General features: G+C 39.5%; 1 long non-coding RNA gene and 1 pseudogene across 2 annotated transcripts; both read right to left on the bottom strand.

The window, feature by feature from the left end:
- Positions 1-751: 751 nt before the first annotated feature.
- LOC106377376 lies at positions 752-9,843 on the bottom strand (annotated as a pseudogene).
- A 2,692-nt stretch (positions 9,844-12,535) lies between these two features.
- LOC125591365 lies at positions 12,536-15,454 on the bottom strand. Of its 2 annotated transcripts, XR_007327314.1 has the most exons (4): positions 14,936-15,434; positions 14,548-14,730; positions 14,066-14,361; positions 12,536-13,803 (listed from the first exon to the last, which is right to left on the bottom strand). It is a non-coding gene; the product is annotated as an uncharacterized LOC125591365 (long non-coding RNA). The 2 variants fall into 2 exon arrangements; XR_007327313.1 differs by lacking the exon at positions 12,536-13,803 and having other exon boundaries at positions 13,980-14,361; positions 14,936-15,454.
- Between the last annotated feature and the right edge of the window lie 397 nt (positions 15,455-15,851).

Raw genomic sequence — 15,851 nt, 5'->3', positions numbered from 1 at the left:
GTATTCTTCGTAACCAACGGGAATAATTAAAAAATGCAATAAAAAAAAAAATTAAACAGCTAGAAAAAAACACCGGACATTAATTAAAGCCGTATGCAAAATTCTAAGTTCCAAAAACCTAAACTCTAAAACCCTAAATTCCAGACACTAAACCATAAACTCCAATCTTAAAATTTAAACTTTAAATCTTAAACCCTAAACCCAAACTCTAAACAATAAACCCTAAATTCTAAAATCTAAATCCTAAAGCCTAAACCCAAAACTCAAAACTCAAAATTCTAAACCCTAAATCCTAAAATCTAAAACCTTAAATCCTAAACCCTAAACTCTAAATATTAAACCCTAAACCCAAAACTATAATCTTAAATCCAAAACTTTAAATCTTAAATCCAAACTCTAAATTCCAAACACTAAACTCAAACCTCTAAACCGTAAACCTTAGTCTTATTATCTAGTAGTTGGGTTTACAGTTTAGAGGTTTGGGTTTAGGATTTAGGGTTTAGAATTTGAATTTTTGGGTTTAGAATTTAGAGTTTAGGATTTATGGTTTTTATAATTTTTTTTTTTTTTTTTTTTGGAATGAAAGTTAAATTTTTATTCACCAAAAAAACATCGTTACATCCTGTGTAAACCTCTTTAAAAACAAGAAAGACAAAATCTTAAACACTTCTAAACACCATTACACCGTTTAGAGTTTTGGGTTTAGGTTATAAGGTTTATGGTTTAAAGGTTTGGATGAACCTAAGTATTGTTGTAAAGATAAATAACGATGACAAATTAATTAAACCGGAACATCCACAGAAGGAAGAAACAGAGGAACCCAGACAAATTCATGAAACTAACAAAACACACATGTCAAATATTCTGAAGGCTCCGATACAAACAAAGAACAAAAGAGAAGGTAATCAGGTTCTGGTCTTGAAAGGAATGGCTCGGATGACAAGCTGATGGTAGAGAGCCGCAAGAGCTGCTCCGATGAATGGACCCACCCAGAATATCCACTGCAAGCAAGCAGCAAGCAATGTTGGGCCTAATTATTAAGCCTAATGGCTCAAATAATATATGGCAAAATGTGAAAATGAAATGGGCCTATGGGTTCTTACAAAAAGCCTTGTTGGCTTTAATGAAATGAAGTTAACAACATCCCACATTGGTTGGGAGAGTTGATTTTGAGGAGTATATATATGTCTTCATGACATGAGAGGTTAAACAGCTCTGAGGAAGAGAGAGCTCCCCACGCGCGCGCCGCCGCCGCCGTCCGGCCGGCTCGGCTCGGCTCGGCTCGGCTCGGCTCGGCTCGGCTCGGCTCGGCTCGGCTCGGCTTGGGCTTGGGCTTGGGCTTGGGCTTGGGCTTGGGCTTGGGCTTGGGCTTGGGCTTGGGCTTGGGCTTGGGCTTGGGCTTGGGCTTGGGCTTGGGCTTGGGCTTGGGCTTGGGCTTGGGCTTGGGCTTGGGCTTGGGTGGAGGGCCTTTGGCCCGATAAGAACTATTCTTTTTGGACCAAGTTAAGCTCAACGTTTTGCCAGTTATTTCGGGAAAAACAGCATACAATTTTATTTAAAACGACAAGTAGTTTGTCTAAAAAATAAAAACGTCATGCATGTTATCCTCTCGAAAATTTAAAACGAGATAAGAGAGAGTCTTGAGGAAGAAGTTTCGGAACTCAACTTCCCTCGATCTCCGCGAGATTCTCGCCCACGTGAAGCAGCTGTTGCGGGAAGTGGGTCTTCTCCGGCTCTTTAAAATATCGTCTCTCCTCTTCCTTCATTGAAGAATTTTTTTTTCCTGATCGAAATCCAACAGCAAAAAATCCCTCTGCGTAAGTCTATATTGCGAGAGTGTTTCGTAGAGTTTATAGTTCGATAGGGCGATCACGAGTGAGGCGTGATTCGTCTGCCATGGTTGTATCCTGGGACTCTATATTCGTACAGTCCCGTCTCACTAACGGAGCGAATATTTTGAGTTAAGGAAAGAGATCATATCTCGCCTCCATGTCTATTTGCGAATACGGTTTCGTATCGTCCTCGTATTCGTTTGTTATATATTCGTCTATTTCCTTAACTTCGCTTTTATTATATCGTTTACATCGGTCCGGTTTTCCGGCTTCTACAATCTTAACTCAAAATAGCTTTATGTTTAAAGCTTTAATCGGGTTGATAAACGATTAATAGAAACGGGTTTTGGAACCGTGTTTGCGATTTGCTTTCTAGCATTTCCGCGAAACGTTTTGTTCTTATCTCACAACGATGTTTGCGATTTGCTATACGCTTATCCGCGAAACGTTTATGCCTAAATGTGTTTGCGATTTGCCTTAGAGCACTTCCGCGAAACGTTTCTGGTTTATTTCATTACGCTTTGCGGATTGCTTTCTAGCATTTTCGCAAAACGTTGATACATTCTTCTAACGTTATATACATGAATCGTTTCGGTAACCGTTTTCTTAAGCGAGTTTGTGAAACATTCTAAGTCTATAAAAATGGTTTCTGCGAACGCTTTTAAGCGAGTTTGCAAAACGTTTTTTCCAGACTTATGTCGATATGATTTGGTTCAAATACCAAAAATGAACATCGATTTTAGACTATTATTTTCTTTTAAATAATATGTTATTTGTTGAATGGAGTACTAATCCGTTTTTTCATGATTTCTCTACAGAAAAATGACAAACGATAACAACACCCCCATTGACACCACAGATGTCATTCAGACTCCACTCAACGCTGCAGCAACTGATGCCACTGGCGTGACAACCGCTGCAGCAACAACGAGCACTATCCTCCCTGCGGGAAATGCTGCTGATGAAACCACTCGCCGTAGCCTATTCGGTGCTGGTCTTTATCAGACGGGTTCAGTATCAGCAACTGCAAGTGGTCCGGTGGCAGTTCAAACTCCTCCGGCTGTACCTAGCTTGTTCACTCAAGGGCTGATGCCAGACAAGTTTGATGGCAAAGGCTTCAAAACGTGGCAGAAGAAGATGATGTTCTTCCTGACAACGATGAAACTGGACAAGTTCATCCAGGAGGACAAGCCCCTGATTCCGTACGGGATTGATGATGTCCACAGTCTTGCAACTGTTGACATATGGGTGCATTCCGACTTCATCTGTAAAGGTTACATTTTGGGTCGTCTCATTGACCCATTGTACCGTGTCTACTGTGAGATCCCCACGGCGAAAGAGCTATGGAGATCACTGGACAAGAAGTACAGAGGTGAGGACGCTGGCTGCCAGAAGTATGTGGTCTCAAAGTTCCACGACTTCAAAATGGTGGATTCAAAACCCATCATGGATCAGGTGGAAGCGCTTCAGCTCATTTGCCATGAAATCGCTGCTGAAGGAATGTCCATCTGCGAGACATTCACAACTCTCAGCTTCATTGAAAAGCTTCCTCCAAGCTATGCGGATTTCAAGAACTACTTGAAGCACAAGAAGAAGAAGATGGGGCTCGAGGAGCTCATCATGAGGCTTCAGATGGAATCCAGAAACCGAATTGCTGACAAGGTCACTGCTAAGGAGCACAGTGTCAACATGGCTGAGCACAAAGGCAAAGGAAAGGCACACGCCCATTCTCCTGCCAAGCCTTCCAAAACTGCTGCAGCCCTGAAGGCTTCTGGAAAAAACTTCAAGAACAAAGGCATTGAAATCAATGCGAATGCGAATGTGGAGAAGTTCAGGGGGAAATGTCACTACTGCCACAAAGTGGGGCACAAGACTGTTGAGTGTCGCAAAAAGATCAAGGATGAGAAGGCTCAGGCAAATCTCACAGAGGAGGATCTCGTTGCTGTGGTGACTGAAGCCAACATGGTTGAAAGCAACAACCCCAAGGAATGGTGGTATGACACTGGTGCAACCACCCACATTTGCACCGATAGGGCGATGTTCAGCACCTATCAGAAAAGCATGACTGAGGAGAAGCTCAAGATGGGAAACACTGCAGTCTCCAAGATTGAAGGACGCGGCAATGTGATTTTGAAGATGACATCTGGACATGAGGTCACTCTGACGAATGTGAAGCATGTGCCTGACATGAGGAAGAACCTGGTCTCGGGAACCTTGCTCAGCAAGAATGGATTCGCCACAAATTTTGAGGCGGACAAGCTCGTGATTAGGAAAAATGGGATGTATTTGGGAAGAGGGTATGTTAAGGGTGGACTTGTCAAGTTGAATGTAATGACAGTCCCTCCGAAAGTTGTAGCTTCAAAAGTTTCAATGAATAAGAAAGAGCCAGTTGCTTATTTGGTTGAGTCTTTTAATATATGGCATGAAAGATTAGGTCATGTAAACTACAAATCTATACAAAGATTAATGAATTTAAATCTAATTCCTAAATGCAAAACAAGTAAACAAAAATGTGAAGTATGCGTACAGGCTAAGCTCACGAAAACGCCATCACCTCGTGTTGAAAGGACTAATAAACCTCTAGATTTAATTCACACAGATTTATGTGATTTAAAATACTTACAAACTAGAGGTGGTAAAAAGTACTTTGTGACCTTCATAGATGACTGCACAAAATATTGTTATGTATATTTATTACATAGCAAAGACGAAACCTTAGAAAAATTTAAAGAATTTAAACTCGAGGTCGAAAATCAGCTTAAAACAACTATTAAAGTAGTTAGAAGCGACAGAGGAGGCGAGTATGATGGTCCATTCAATGCATTCTGTAAAGAACATGGAATAATCCATCAAACTACAGCTCCTTACTCACCAGAATCTAATGGAGTTGCTGAACGCAAAAATCGAACTCTAAAAGAGATGATGAATGCAATGTTGCAGGAATCTGGGTTACCCCAGAACATGTGGGGGGAAGCATTGCTTACCACTAATTATATCCTCAACAAAATTCCACACAAAGTAACTGGCAAAACTCCATATGAATTATGGAAAGGTAATTTACCTTCGTATAAATACCTCAAAGTGTGGGGGTGCCTGGCAAAAGTTGCAGTACCGCCACCAAAGAAGGTCACTATTGGACCTAAAACAGTGGATTGCATCTTCATCGGATATGCACATAACAGTAATGCTTATCGATTTCTGGTACATAAATCTGAAATATCAGACATTCATGAAAATACAGTCATGGAATCAAGAAATGCATCTTTCTTTGAAAATATTTTTCCATATAAGGAAAAACAAGGTTCAAAACGAACTCGAGAAGAAAGAGACAATGACAAAAACTCAGAAACTGAGACAAACGTCGAGATTTCTATAAATGATATTTCAGAAAATGAAGAAAAAGATGAACCTCGAAGGAGCAAAAGAGCTCGGAAGGAAAAATCTTTTGGAGAAGATTTCCTAATGGCATTTTTAGTAGAAAATGTTCCAAAAACTTTGGCAGAAGCCATGGCTTCACCAGAAGCTCCATTCTGGAACGAAGCGGTCAGGAGTGAATTTGATTCGATCATGCAAAATTATACTTATTACATAACGGATTTACCACCTGGCTGCAAAGCATTAGGGAATAAATGGATAATGACACGAAAACCTGGTGGAAAATACAAGTCTAGGCTTGTAGTTCAAGGATTCCGACAAAAGGAAGGCCTTGACTATTTTGATACATATTCTCCAGTGACGAGAATAACATCAATAAGACTGATGATAGCAATCGCAGCCTTAAGAGACCTAGAAATCCATCAAATGGATGTAAAAACTGCTTTTCTAAATGGTGATTTAGAAGAGGAAATTTACATGAAACAACCTGAAGGTTTTGTCATTCCCGGACAGGAAGACAAAGTATGTCGACTTGTAAAGTCACTTTATGGGCTTAAACAAGCTCCTAAACAATGGCACGAAAAATTTGACAATACAATGATGTCAAATGGTTTCAAAATTAATGAATGTGACAAATGCATATACTACAAAACTACCAAAAATGCGTATGTTTTGCTATGTCTATATGTAGATGATATGCTCATTATTGGAAGCAATAAAGACATTATCAATCAAACAAAGAACATGCTCAAAGGGACATTTGAGATGAAAGACTTGGGATTAGTAGATGTAATTCTCGGGGTTAAAGTCACAAGAAATTCAAACGGAATTATCTTAACCCAATCTCATTATGCTCAAACAATATTAGAGAGATTTAAAAATTACTCTAATAGTACGGCGAAAACTCCGTTAGATCCCCAAATGCACTTGACAAAGAATTCAGGTGAAGCGGTTTCACAAAACGAGTATGCACGTGTGATCGGAAGTCTCATGTACTTGACCAATTGTACTAGACCGGATCTGGCGCATGCAGTAAACGTACTTAGTCGATATACAAGTAATCCAGGTCATACACACTGGAAAGCTATAACGAGGGTACTCAATTACTTGCGCTACACCAAAGATTTTGGGCTTCACTATGGTAAAGAACCAGCAGTTTTAGAAGGATACAGTGATGCTAACTGGATATCAGATTCTAAAAACTCAAAATCCACGAGTGGATATGTCTTTACACTAGGAGGAGCAGCAATATCATGGAAATCTACCAAACAAACAGTGTTAGCCAGATCTACCATGGAATCTGAGTTCATAGCCTTAGACAAAGCAGCAGAAGAAGCTGAATGGCTTAGAAATTTTTTGGAAGATATTCCTATGTGGGAGAAACCTGTGCCAGCTATACGCATACATTGTGATAGTCAATCAGCAATAGCTCGGGCTCAGAATAATCTCTACAATGGAAAATCTCGTCACATCAGAAGACGACATAAAACCATTAGACAACTTATCTCAACTGGTGTAATCACAATAGACTACATCAAATCGGCTGACAACCTAGCGGATCCATTTACTAAAGGTTTGCCACGAGATGTTGTTGCTAAATCATCAAAAGGAATGGGTTTAAAGCCTATAACGAATGAGGATGCTTGATGGCAACCCTACCTATCATGACTGGAGATCCCAAGACGTAGGTTCAAAGGGAAAACAAAATCAAACAGAATCTAACCAAAGCACTTGAGACAAAGTAGTCTATTCCCAGCTCCTAAGATGATAAAAGTGCTAACAAATGTGTGAAGGATAAGCATAAGCTTTTAATGATTCCATAGCTTCTAAGCGGGGTATTACTCAATACTTTTCATGGTCAATCACCTAATGAGTGTGAAATGGGGCCGTTTCTAGGAGAATGAATGCAAGGCTATATTCTCTAAGTTCACTCATGAAAACCAGGAATAGTTCAGGGCCACAATGAACACAATAGAGAACTAAGTTCTACGAGAAAATGAAGCTGCGTTATGCCTGTTGTCTCGGTTTACATAGAACACCGGTTGGTTCAAGACATCATGTTCACCTTCTGGTAAAGTAAACCCGACAGATATTAACTATGAGTGGTTCAAGGCTTAAAAATGCCACCAACTCAAACACAGTGAATTTTTCGCAAACACTCTCGATAAGTCTGTCTAGTCTAATCATGATTAGAATAAGTATAGTTTTTTCTTTAGAGTCTATCGAGTCTGCATTTAGTCTGCATATGTTTTAGAAGAGTCATTTCTATTCATGTGGGGGATTGTTGGGCCTAATTATTAAGCCTAATGGCTCAAATAATATATGGCAAAATGTGAAAATGAAATGGGCCTATGGGTTCTTACAAAAAGCCTTGTTGGCTTTAATGAAATGAAGTTAACAACATCCCACATTGGTTGGGAGAGTTGATTTTGAGGAGTATATATATGTCTTCATGACATGAGAGGTTAAACAGCTCTGAGGAAGAGAGAGCTCCCCACGCGCGCGCCGCCGCCGCCGTCCGGCCGGCTCGGCTCGGCTCGGCTCGGCTCGGCTCGGCTCGGCTCGGCTCGGCTTGGGCTTGGGCTTGGGCTTGGGCTTGGGCTTGGGCTTGGGCTTGGGCTTGGGCTTGGGTGGAGGGCCTTTGGCCCGATAAGAACTATTCTTTTTGGACCAAGTTAAGCTCAACGTTTTGCCAGTTATTTCGGGAAAAACAGCATACAATTTTATTTAAAACGACAAGTAGTTTGTCTAAAAAATAAAAACGTCATGCATGTTATCCTCTCGAAAATTTAAAACGAGATAAGAGAGAGTCTTGAGGAAGAAGTTTCGGAACTCAACTTCCCTCGATCTCCGCGAGATTCTCGCCCACGTGAAGCAGCTGTTGCGGGAAGTGGGTCTTCTCCGGCTCTTTAAAATATCGTCTCTCCTCTTCCTTCATTGAAGAATTTTTTTTTCCTGATCGAAATCCAACAGCAAAAAATCCCTCTGCGTAAGTCTATATTGCGAGAGTGTTTCGTAGAGTTTATAGTTCGATAGGGCGATCACGAGTGAGGCGTGATTCGTCTGCCATGGTTGTATCCTGGGACTCTATATTCGTACAGTCTCGTCTCACTAACGGAGCGAATATTTTGAGTTAAGGAAAGAGATCATATCTCGCCTCCATGTCTATTTGCGAATACGGTTTCGTATCGTCCTCGTATTCGTTTGTTATATATTCGTCTATTTCCTTAACTTCGCTTTTATTATATCGTTTACATCGGTCCGGTTTTCCGGCTTCTACAAGCAACACCCAAACATCAAATATAAAACAAATAATAAAGAAGAAATCATCCAACACCAACAGTTGTATGTAAAATGGGGACTCACGTGGTCATCCCAGGCGTGGTCCTTGTTGTAGATGATTGCAGCTCCTAGACTCCGAGCTGGGTTAATACCGGTTCCGGTGATCGGAATCGTCGCCAAGTGAACCAAAAACACAGCGAATCCGATCGGGAGTGGAGCCAAAATCTACAAAATTTAAGAGTTAATACACAAACATCAAAACACAAACAAAATGTTTGGGGGTTGTTAGTCTCGAACTTACCGGAACGTGAGAGTCACGAGCGCTTCTCTTGGCGTCGGTGGCGGAGAAGACGGTGTAGACAAGGACGAAGGTGCCGATGATCTCAGCGCCGAGGCCGGATCCTTTGGTGTAGCCAGGAGCGACGGTGTTGGCTCCGCCGCCGAGGGTTTGGTAGGGGGTAGGCTGGAAGCCTTTGACAACACCGGCGCCGCAGATGGCTCCGAGGCATTGCATGACCATGTAGAAGACAGCTCTGGTCAGTGAAAGTTTCCGAGCTAAGAACAGCCCGAATGTCACCGCTGGGTTTATGTGCCCACCTGAGATGCCGGCAGTACAGTAGACGAGGGCAAAGATCATGCCACCGAAAGCCCAAGCAATGCCTTGGATTCCAACGGAGGCACACATGTTTGGTGCTCCCATTACTGTCAACACTGTTATGTAAAGGAACAGGAAGGTGGCTATGAACTCTGCGATTCCTGCTCTCCAGAACGACCACGAGCTCAGCTCCCCTGGCTCGAACAGCGGCGCTAGCTGGTGGTGGCTCCTTGTAGTCCTTGTCGCTCTGAGCCGATGTTCCGATGGGTTGTCTTTCCGGGAACTTGTTCGCACCCACTCTCACATCCTCTTCTTTCCCTTCCATTTTTTCCTTTCTTTTCTCTCTAGAAACGTTAAAAGTTCTAAAGCTTTCCTTCTGCAACGGATAGTGAGTAGAGGGGAGAGAGTCTCTGTAACGTCTATCTAGCTTTTGTTTTTAAAAATGAAAATAAATAGGTGGAGGGAGTCATCCGTGGATAACGATGACCTTCTTTTTTATTAATTTTTCAGTTTGCGCTAGTAGTTGTCGTGACATTATGATTTCATTTTTTAATTCATGTAATAATTCTCATAGTTACTATTACTATATTCTGAAACTACTAAACTAAGCGGATACTCGTAGCATGTTTGAGATGATTTACCATACTTGTATAATTCCTTGTATTGACGGCCATTATAATTATTTTCTTTATACTAAACCGATGCAGCTTATTGTAATCATGGAGATTGATGTTCTTGTGAGCTGTCTATTATTCACTTCTTTAAGTTTTAGTTACCAACAAAGAAAGCGGGTCCCAATCTCTTTTGGACGGTCTAGACAGGTCTGGGTATAGTGGGCCCATTCTTAAGTCACAACAGTTGAAATGTAAAATAGGAAAAAGCTGTAAACTTGAAATTAGCATTTCCATAAAAAGTTGCTTCCGACCGTTGGAAAGAAAAAAGAAAAAAATACAGGAAGAAGTGTTAGAGCATGTCCATCAATAAGAACTTTTTATGGACTCTAATCAATAAATTAATAATAAATATAGTGATTTGAAAGGTTTAGAATCGTTGTTAATCTAATTTAATTTAATCTCAAAGACAGAAACGTCACAATACAGAAGATCTCCCCCGTTGTGCAGATGGCCAAAACAAATATCACAGTAATATCATTGATTCTCATTTTTCCACTTGTCATCCAATACAACCTTTGAAGCTCTATATATCTTGCAAACGCTGCATTTCTGAGCTCTCGTTTTCAACTGATATATCAGTCTCGGGTTAGCCGATCTGTTCTGAACATCCTCTGGATGAGTCTAATACAATTCTACAGTTTCAGGAGTTGATCAAAGATTCCAAATTCATGACATTGTTTAAGACATAACAATAAGAACTGGTTGGGTTGGATTGCAGAAGAAAACCTGAGTTGGTAGTTTACAGTATTGATGCATACTCCCACACATTTGCTCTCCTCTAGATACTGACATTTCTCCACAAGAACCTACTTGGATTCCAACTTCTCTTTGTTAAGAAATCAAATAAAAAAATAAAAAAGAGAACGAATCAAACATGAGTAGTATCATTACCCCATTCTCCCAAGCTTCTCCATTAGGAAGATCAATGGTGTTTACTTTGCAAGGTCCCATGAGCCATTGACAAGTAAGTACACTAACCCTTGCTTCAACATGGGCAAAAAAAAAGAAAACCCTTTTAGCTCCCTGGATGCAAAAGGTCCAAACTTTCATGAACTGAATAATGAAACAAGGACTCACCAAACAAGGATTCCTACTTCCTGTTATTTACATTACTTGAAACATGAACAAGAAAGTAAACATTAGCCTAATCTAATGTCATGAGCATCCTAATCTAATGTCATGAGCATCCACCCAATTTGCAACAAACTCACCTCCACCAGTTTGTTCCGGAAGGATTGCATGAAGAAATCCTCGAAAACTCCAGGCTTGTACTCTGATTTAACCTGAGAATCAAACAAGGATTCTGAATAAATACTTTTATGTATGTATGTATGTATATATGTATGTATGTATACAGAGAGATATTCAGAATCGGAACTACCTCTGAGGAATTAGAGACGCGGCAACGAAGGCGCCGCGTGAGATGGAAGGTTCGTGTGGTGGAACGTGGAGAAGATGAGTAGGAGAAGAGGATGGTCGTCGTTGTCGGAGGAGGGAGATGGAGAAGAAGGTTAGTCGTCGTCGGATGAGGAAGAGAATTCCGAAGAGAGAGAAATAAGGGAAAATTTATTATCCAATATTAACGTGACACGTTAGGGTTCTAACCAGTTCTAAAAACCTCATATTTAAGACCGGTTCTATGTTTTTAACCCATTTTTGATTTATTTTTTTCTTTAGAACCCCTTCCTAAAACCTTCAATGGAGGCGGTATTAGACCATGATTAACCCGGAGTTCTTAGAGTGATGTTCCTAGCGGAAGTTAAGAAACAGTTTCTTAATTTTCGCTAAGAACCCCATCCTAAGAATCCGGATTAATCATGCTATTAAAATCTGAGGTTCCTTATGGAAAGCATAATCGTCTGGACTATTGTGCCTGGCCTCGAATAACTTTTAACATTATGCTTTTACCTTTACTAACGACAAAAATAAATTTGTAAATCTGAGGTTCTTTTCATATATTGAAAATCCATAGTAGTCGAACTCTCGAATGCATACAAAAGAAAATATATATAAAAAGAAAATTTGGAGTCTAGTTTCTACAAAAAAAAAACTTAACAGTTCAGAAATGTAGTTGACAAAAAAAAAAACACAGCTCAGAAATGTATTTTGCTTTTCTGTGATTACATGTTCGTTTCTCTTCTCCCACTATTTTTTTCTTTTCCAATCCATTTATCCAAACAAACATATACTTGTCGAATTTTACGTACATCTCTCTCTCTCTAAAAACGCTCTGGCCTCTCACTACAAAACTTTGAAATAGCGATCTCCGACCGGCGGTGTGGTGCCTCTACCACCGTCTGTCGGGAAAAGGTGTTATGGCGACGATCCTTAGACTATCGCGCTCTTCCCGGCATGAACGGCTCCGTCGGCGTTGCATGTCCAGTCCCTATTCTGGTGTTGCATCTACCTATTGATGGGCGACCAACTTTGACTCAGGAGACCACACCTTTCTCTATAGGTGATGGTCTGTCGGCTTTGGATGATCTGTGTTCTTTTTGGTGGCGATATCTCCGGTTTTAAACTGGAGTTTGTTTGGTTCTTTAATCCATGGTTACGGTTTTAATCTCGGATTCGGCGGCTTGGAGACTGGAGGAGATCTCGAATAGATCGATGGATGCTCTCCGCCTAGGGATTCCAAGCGCTGATGGATGGTGATGCAGTGTCGAGATCCAGTGTTTTTCCGGCGCCTCCTAGTTTCTCCGGCGTAATCTCGAGGGGTGAGGAAGATGAAAGGATTGGGTGACACGTGTACCTTACTTCGCTAAGGGCTCAATACGTGTTTTTCTCGTTTAAAATATCTCGATGCGTGTTTGTCGAGTTGGTTTGGTTGGTTTCGGGTTCTTATGTTTGGGCTTCGAAGCCCATCTTTAGTTCTTTACTTTACCTATAGTTTGGACTTTGTATCTGTATGGTTTTTTTGGGGTTTTGTACTGTATGGGTTTTGGTCTTTTATAACATAATAAAATAAGATAAGATGGCAAAAAAAAATATACTTGTCGATTTTTATGTTACTGTGTAACAGTCTGTTATGTTAAAACCCAAATTTTGTCATTATATCCATATGATTATATCTACTAATCAGGCAAATCATTGCGTGATGAATTTTGATTATAAATAATATACATGTGTAGCTGTACTCGAGTTGGTACATGCAATATAAAGACAACGAAGCGGATCCGTTTATTGTGAGTAAAATAACAACGAAGAGGGGATCCGTCTACATGTGTGAAGATATTACAACTATACCGCATGTTTAAAAAATCGTGAATTGTAATTATTTTATAACGTTGAGTTATGAACATAACAAGAAACCTACCTCATTAGATTAGACATACCCGCATGTTGTTCATGATTTCTATTATTATTATTTTTATTTTTTTGGTCAAAGCTCAGGATTTCTATTATTAACCACTGGCAACTCGGATAATTAAATATTAAAGTAACTAGGGGGGTTTATGTTCAAAAAAAAAAAAGTAACTAGGAGTCTTAGCTCCGCGAAAGCACGGGTATCATGTCGAGAATAATATTTGTACGTCGAAAATAATATAACATATTTTTCTGGGCTTTATTGTTTTGTTTAGCCTAAACACTAATATTTTTTTTTTTATCTTTGTTAAGAGTTTGAGTGGTTCTTGTGATAATTCAACTTTCTAAACCAACTGTTATAGTTCTTCAATTTTGTTGTTGTGCCCCCTGATCATTCTTTTTTGCCGATTTGTTCGCTTACCACAATTTCCCTTGACCATCAATTCCACCAACTCCCAAAATCATCACATTTTATTCTTGTCTAGACATATTTGTTTTTTTCCTTCCTTCTTTAACTCTAGTAAAACATTGTGATATTTTCCAATGTATTTGAGTTTCACAGTTGATTCCCCTCATAAATGTAATGTGTTCTTATTTTGATCGTACATATATATTCCATGGCTATTAGCTAGGTAAAACATATTACATGTCCTGAACGCTTTAGAGGTAATTTCATTCTCATGTTGAACACCATCCCTTGTGTCTCTCGACTCTACCACAGCCTCCGTTGTAAAAGAACCTGTGAAAAAGTCATAACACATAGACATCTCTAATTTAAAAATCTTGGTATGTCCATCTTCTTTTTTTTCATTGCAATTTTAAAGGTTCGAGTGAGGGTCTATGGCTTTCGCGTAGTGGTATGGCAGTGTTCCCTAGATTTCATTTATTTTTTTGGTAGCCTTTTGACTATTATTATACTGTCTGCACATTAATCGGTTAATTATAAATCATAGATACAATAATATTGTTTTCTCAAAAAAAAAAATAACAATATTCTTTACCTATTTTCATTAAGAACTATTTTTAGTCAGTCTCCACATTGTCCTTGTCAGTTGTCATATATGCAACCTCACCTTATCGCTGATAAGGTGTTCCGGTGCTTGAAGGTAGTCAAGCTGGTGGTTGTTGTGGAAGGGATGAATCAGATGATGAAAGAGTGGTTGATGATTTTGTAGAGTTCTGTCATCGGAAGACTTTGAAAACTCTGTGATCCAATGTTGAAGTTGAGACCTTCTTCTAAGATATGCCGGTAGTGGTTGGCTCATGCTGCTTGGATGAATACGTGGACCAAAGAGCTCTGTTCAGAACAGTGGAGTGAGAGATTAGTTGAGAGTTAGTAAATCATTACATTAAAAAAATGGTATCTACAAATCGTTGCTATGAGTTAACAGGCTACAAAGCCATGTTGTAGAGCACAAGGTGAGAGAATGAGATAGATAATAGACTTGGAGTATTGAAGAGAAAAATATAAGTACTGGCCTACCTTCTCTAGAATCGGGGTGGATATCAGGGAAAGTCGCGAGACTCACCACGCCATCTTTAGATTCCGAAAATTCACCTGCCAAAAGTCAGTAAAAAGAACATCATTCATACCTCAGTTCTCCATGAGTTCTTCATATACAGCAGAGTTTCTTGCACTATTGAAAGATCACCACTACCCTATGGCCTATACAAAGGGAATCACACATGACATTTCGAATTGAGTAAGATTTTGCTCAAACTAAATTTAAATTCATTACCAAGACAAACATATTTGACATAATACATCAAAAAAAAAAAAAAAAAATAGATTAAAAGAACATAAACTCAGATTGCGATCACTAACTCTACAGCTGCAAAAAGAGAAGAAAGATAACAAAAACAGAGAATACCAGAAACGGATGCGTGGCTTAAAAATCTGTTGGGAAGACCGTCCGAGATGCATATTGTCTAAGTGACGTAAGGCGCAGAAGCAGGAACGGTGACTAATAGATGAGTGCAGTTTTTTTTTTATGATGGGGTGTGGTTCGAGTTTCTAACCCTAAATTTATAAAGGAAGTTGATATAAACATGAAACGACCGGAGTGGGAATTACAGTGATGATACATAGTGAGTTAAATGATTTGGAATTGAATGAGAAGTTTTGGATTGAAAACGGTTTTTTAAGCTCTGTAGATGAAACGTTGGTCTTTTTTGGGCTTTTCAGTGTCCAAGCTTCTTTTGCTTTCAATGGCGACGATACGATTGAGGAAAGTGGAAGAATACGAAGAATAGTGAGCACTGGCGATCCTTTTTCTATGTCGACAAACTTTTCTGTGGGCTGTTTTCTTTTGAGTTTTTGGGTTATCATTTTATTTTATATTAAAATGAAAATAGGATAGAGTAAGGTTTGAAAAGATTTAGGCCCAATGTTTTTACGAAACATAGAGTTGGCGTAGACAGATTAGGAAATCCATTTTATAAATCACAAAATTCATTATTAAAATCAGATTTTATTGAGTGGGACCCACAGATGCTTGACGTGACAAAAAAACAAACTCCTTATTGAACGATTTTCCAAGCTGACGTGGATGGCTTAACTGAGTTTCATATTCCTTTTTTATTACTCGTTTGTTTGATAATAATTTAAAATTTTGAATTTATAATGTCTCATGATCTATGAACAGGCTCATTTTGGGCCTAGCAAGCAAAAGAACAAAAGTCACGCGAATCAATCATACCTTGAGTCTGAGCCCAAGAGAGACCCAATAATTGTGAGTTTGAGTAGGGAGATTGTCTTCTTCTTTTCTTCCTTAATGTATAGATTAG

Source organism: Brassica napus, chromosome C8, assembly GCF_020379485.1.
Source record: "Brassica napus cultivar Da-Ae chromosome C8, Da-Ae, whole genome shotgun sequence".
Taxonomy (NCBI): domain Eukaryota; kingdom Viridiplantae; phylum Streptophyta; class Magnoliopsida; order Brassicales; family Brassicaceae; genus Brassica; species Brassica napus.
Note: the sequence above shows the minus strand (reverse complement) of the source record. Positions and strands in the feature narration are given on the sequence as shown.